Source organism: Ananas comosus, linkage group 22 (assembly GCF_001540865.1).
Source record: "Ananas comosus cultivar F153 linkage group 22, ASM154086v1, whole genome shotgun sequence".
NCBI classification, from domain to species: Eukaryota; Viridiplantae; Streptophyta; class Magnoliopsida; order Poales; family Bromeliaceae; genus Ananas; species Ananas comosus.
Window position 1 is genome coordinate 3635556 of NC_033642.1, and position 6031 is coordinate 3641586.

At 36.0% G+C, this 6031-nt stretch overlaps 2 long non-coding RNA genes across 2 annotated transcripts; one reads left to right on the forward strand and one right to left on the reverse strand.

Moving 5' to 3' along the window:
- On the forward strand, positions 281-1184 carry LOC109727031. Its single transcript, XR_002220693.1, has 2 exons — positions 281-692; positions 779-1184. It is a non-coding gene; the product is annotated as an uncharacterized LOC109727031 (long non-coding RNA).
- LOC109727532 lies at positions 3172-3792 on the reverse strand. Its single transcript, XR_002220787.1, has 2 exons — positions 3664-3792; positions 3172-3577 (listed from the first exon to the last, which is right to left on the reverse strand). It is a non-coding gene; the product is annotated as an uncharacterized LOC109727532 (long non-coding RNA).

Sequence of the window (6031 nt, forward strand, 5' to 3'; positions counted from 1 at the left end):
ACACGATCAAAATTAAAATTGCAAAAATGGTCTTGTCCCTGCCACGCAGGCGCCACGTCAGCGCCACGCGGGCTGAGATGAGGCCAGGGTATTAATTCAAACACGGTGAACAGTTCACCGTGTCTAAACACTGTGTTTAGTATGTATTTTTTGTATATTGAAAAATGAAATAAGGAGTAGGGATGTCAATAGGTATGGATATCCGAAATATTATTCGAATCCAAACCCGAATAAATTATATATATATATATATATATANAACTTAGAACCCTTTGGCTTGAAAATATTAGAACAAAGGGTCTTACGGGCCTTGTCAACAACATGGGGTTATACTCTGCCAATACTGTGGTTTCAGCTGCAGCTAGTGAAAATCATTGATCATAAACTAAAATTTATTTTAAGGCTGAATTGCTTACTGCATTCCCTTAGTGATTTATAATTGGGAAGGAAGAAAAAAAATGGTTCTTTTGATTGTGCTTATATTGAAATTTGAATATTTTAATCATTTATACCAGCTTCAATCTTTACTGAAGTGTTTTTGAAGTGAATAATTCTCAATGACATTTTAGATATCAGCAGCGTCAGCATCTGGTAGATGTGACGGAGATATTTAATCTACTCCATCGAGAGAAGAAGCGGCGCCTTATTAAGCTCATCAGTCTCGTTGTCCTTCTCTTTCTTTCTTTATTCTGGTAAATATATCACAAGATTTTTCAGATTAGTAAGAGCACCTCAAGAATAAAATATTAATCATCCCTTCTTTGTTCTTTACCTGTAGGATGATCTGGAGTGTGTTGGAGGATGACGATTAGTTGGAGATGCTGTGGTTCTGGTTACTGTGCAGTGCCCGCTCCAGCTGTAGGTATCAGAAGGTGTGGTCCTAAGTCAGTCGGGAGCGCAAAATGGTTTGCCGTCATTTCCCACGTTGTGATGCTCCCATCTTGTTGTAACATGTATTTGGTGCTTTTCTTCATTATTCACTGTAGTACGCATCAATTGTTGATATCGTGGTGCTTCTGATTGCTTCTAAACCTTTACTCTCCGTATAGCTTATTCCATGATGTCCATGCATGATTAACCAAAGGAACTAAAAAGGAGCTTATGCAGCTTCCTGCATTTGTGCTTGCATGAAAACATTTCTAGTGGAGTATTCTATCTACATCAAAATTATCTATTTTATTTAAGCAAGCAATTCGCAGTCGGACGGGTACTTAGCATAACGTTATTTTTCTTCTTCTTTCTTGGGTTAATTTTATTAGTGCCTGTCGGCTCACTCCTAATTATATTGAAACCTTTCAAGAGTTATCAATATCATGAATGCCCCTCAAATTCAGTTAAATTATCATGAACCATAATACTGTTATTCCACCCGAAATATGGCTTAAATGTTTGTTTTACCCTTTCCACTCTTTGATTGTTAATTGTTTAGTTATTAGTATTATTCTAGTTTAATTATTTAAATATGTCGTCACTGTGACTAATTTAGTATATTTTTATTTTATTTGTTTAGTTCTGATGGAAGAATTAGATACTTTTTGTCCGGTTTATTTTTATATCTTTATAGGGCTTTTTTTGCATTTAGATCCCTGGCAAATTTTTATTTTAAAAATAGCCCTGTCAAAATTTAATTTGCAAAAGTGGCCCTCGGCTTGCCACCAGGCGCCACGTCAGCGCCACGCGGGCAGGGCCGGAACTGTGTGTTAAGTTGAACATGGTGAACCATTCACCGTGTTTAGACACGGTCAATGGTTCACCGTGTTTAGTCTTTGATCTTTTGTATCCGTTAGAGCAGAGTATTGAGTTAGGCATGCACTCAACCCTGCGGTCCTATATCATTCTAACCGCACATCCCTTAATCCAATAACCAAATATCTATAATCACTAATAACTTGGCATTTTTAAAAGCATAGAAGTACAATATATATATATATAGAGTAGGGCTACTATACTCTTATGAGTAGTGGACCCTTACTACTCATAAGTTGTTTTCGATGATGGAGCTTCCGAATCGACGATCCACTCCGTTAAATATGATCTAGAGCATTTAAAACTTCTAGAAATTAAATTTCATAATTTTTCGACATCATTTACCTTATGATCAAAAGCTCACAAAATTGATAATTTTTAACGGCCGGTATGGGATACTTGCTAGTTTAACGGTGGAAAAGAATCGGAATAGGTTGAATTTTTGATAGAAAATTCTATACACTACCTAGATAAAGATCAATAACTCCGATCTTAAATTGAGGGATCCGATCATCCATTTTTAGGACGTCGTTCGATTTTGACCGTTCATTTTATGCCCGCTTGATGGACTTTATTATGATGTCGAAAAATTATGAAATTTAATTTCTAGAAGTTTTAAATGCTCTAGATCATATTTAACGGAGTGGATCGTCGATTCGGAAGCTCCATCATCGAAAACAACTTATGAGTAGTAAGGGTCCACTACTCATAAGAGTATAGTAGCCCTACTCTATATATATATATATATATATAATTTATTCGGATTTGAATTTGGATAATATTTCGAATATCTATACCTATTGACATTCCTACTCCCTACTCTTTTCAACATACAAAATATCCATACTAAACACGGTGAACCATTAACCGTGTCTAAACACGATGAATAGTTCACCGTGTTCAACTTAACACACAGTTTCAGCCCTGCCCGCGTGGCGCTGACGTGGCGCCTGGTGGCAGGCCCAGAGCCATTTTTGCAAATTAAATTTTGACAGGACTATTTTTAAAATAAAAATTTGTCAGGAATCTAAATGCAAAAAAAGCCCTATAAAGATATAAAAATAAACCTGACAAAAAGTATCTAATTCTTCCATCAGAACTAAACAAATAAAATAAAAATATACTAAATTAGTCACAATGACGACATATTTAAATAATTAAACTAGAATAATACTAATAACTAAACAATTAACAATCAAAGAGTGGAAAGGGTAAAACAAACATTTAAGCCATATTTCGGGTGGAATAACAGTATTATGGTTCATGATAATTTAACTGAATTTGAGGGGCATTCATGATATTGATAACTCTTGAAAGGTTTCAATATAATTAGGAGTGAGCCGACAGGCACTAATAAAATTAACCCAAGAAAGAAGAAGAAAAATAACGTTATGCTAAGTACCCGTCCGACTGCGAATTGCTTGCTTAAATAAAATAGATAATTTTGATGTAGATAGAATACTCCACTAGAAATGTTTTCATGCAAGCACAAATGCAGGAAGCTGCATAAGCTCCTTTTTAGTTCCTTTGGTTAATCATGCATGGACATCATGGAATAAGCTATACGGAGAGTAAAGGTTTAGAAGCAATCAGAAGCACCACGATATCAACAATTGATGCGTACTACAGTGAATAATGAAGAAAAGCACCAAATACATGTTACAACAAGATGGGAGCATCACAACGTGGGAAATGACGGCAAACCATTTTGCGCTCCCGACTGACTTAGGACCACACCTTCTGATACCTACAGCTGGAGCGGGCACTGCACAGTAACCAGAACCACAGCATCTCCAACTAATCGTCATCCTCCAACACACTCCAGATCATCCTACAGGTAAAGAACAAAGAAGGGATGATTAATATTTTATTCTTGAGGTGCTCTTACTAATCTGAAAAATCTTGTGATATATTTACCAGAATAAAGAAAGAAAGAGAAGGACAACGAGACTGATGAGCTTAATAAGGCGCCGCTTCTTCTCTCGATGGAGTAGATTAAATATCTCCGTCACATCTACCAGATGCTGACGCTGCTGATATCTAAAATGTCATTGAGAATTATTCACTTCAAAAACACTTCAGTAAAGATTGAAGCTGGTATAAATGATTAAAATATTCAAATTTCAATATAAGCACAATCAAAAGAACCATTTTTTTTCTTCCTTCCCAATTATAAATCACTAAGGGAATGCAGTAAGCAATTCAGCCTTAAAATAAATTTTAGTTTATGATCAATGATTTTCACTAGCTGCAGCTGAAACCACAGTATTGGCAGAGTATAACCCCATGTTGTTGACAAGGCCCGTAAGACCCTTTGTTCTAATATTTTCAAGCCAAAGGGTTCTAAGTTGTTTCATAGCTCCTTTGCTTTACCACTCATACATTTGAATGACTGATTCATGATATCAATCTCTGAATGTACCAAATATAAGCATCATTCATGCTGTTGCATCATATTTTGAAAAAACAACGTTGATAGTTAATTTGAGGGAATTTGGCTTTCCCCAACTTACCCATTAGTTTAATGAAATCCTGTGTTACCTTCAACAAACTTTGATAGCATACTAAGCAATTGCATCAATTGAATACAAAGGACTAGAAAAGCACACTCAAGAACTACAGAAGCTCATTCAAGATTGTTTGGTACCCGTGCAATGATATACTTATATGAAGTAATGACTGTCAGTCTTATTATAGGCGAAAGATAGGTAGGAATGTACTACATTCACTACTTTATTTCTAGGAATTTTGTTTCTCTCAGAATCAAAAGAAGTAAATTGATACAGCTAGGCACCACATCCATAGAGATGACAGGAAAGCTGCAAATTTAGGTTTAGATATGGTAAAACTATGTTTTTTAAAAAAAAAATCTTTTATCTTATTCCTATGTTTAGAAGTCAAGCTACAGTATCAAGCTCAATAGTAGGGTACACAAAATATTATCCAAGTTTAAATTTAAGTAGACCGGTTGACCGGTCTGGAAAATAGGCCAATCAATTGCCAGTCTGCAGCATAGGTTGATCAGTTGAGTGCACTTATCACCTGAGAGCAGTGCTGCAATACCTGAGTTTGAATGAGATTTCAACAAAAGTTCACTTCAAACTAAATGGTTCAGATACCATTTTTGGGAGAATGTACCAGTTTCAGATAGATAACAAATAAGGGATTGGTTTAGTCCTATTAGAAATTATATATCAATCTGTTTTGTGTGTATGAAGGTTGTAAAACCTCCAAAAGTGCAACAAACAAAATTGCGTATTATGTCGTTGACAGAGACTTTAAGGAACTGATAAGGTTATTTAGATTTTTTTTCAGTGAGCATTAAGATCTAATATTCTATTCCTGCATGATTCCCTTTTTTTTTGTCTGTCCCTCCATAGCACTTATCTACCTCAATACATCCTTAAAACTTTCTCCTTTAACAAACTTCGATTTCTAAAGAATCTTTCTATCCATCTTAAATCATCTGAGCAAGGACTGTATGCTGTGCCATGCTGGTTTTGTGGGCTGCAATCGACAATGGCATGTCCTTGAGCTGCAGCATATTGGAAGCTGGTTTTCCACAAAGATCAAGCCCTTCTTCAAGCACTCTATGGTAGCACTGTGGTCATGATTGACAAGCTTTGATGGCAGCGAAGAGGCCTCCAAGGGTGATCTACAAAAGCAGGCGGAAGTCCATAGGGAGGAAGAGGAGCATAGTAGTCATTCCAATAGGGAGCAATAAGGATTAGCCTTCTTTTTCCTTTTTTTCCCTGGAACATTCTTTTCTTTCAGTCACATTGTCACTCATCTGCCCCAATGTAGACCACTATCAACAACTCCTCAAGCCCCACTCGTGGCCATCAAGTAAGGTTGAGAACGGGTCGGATAATATCTTATCCACCCAGGTCCAAATCCAAGAAGGGCTGGATACGGGTTGTTCACTATTCCTCTTGGATTTGGTTTCGAATTTGAACCTTGCGTCAGAAACTTTTCCCAATGGGATTTGGAATTGGATTAGAGTATTTTCTCTCAGATTTGAATGCAGATTAGGGTATTAGATTATCCAAATTCGAAACTAGTTTGATTGAATAGATAACAAACAATAAGTCTAAGTACGCATTGTTTTCTTGAATTTCACGATTTTTCTATGTTTGTTACAATTTTAACGTGTTCATATTGCTGTCAACTCTTCCTCTCTACTGTTAGTCCTATACTATTGTTTAATATATATGTCATATCTGTAACTGCTCAATATCTAATCTTGCATCTGATTCCTATCTGTATTGGTCTTCACTAAATATGG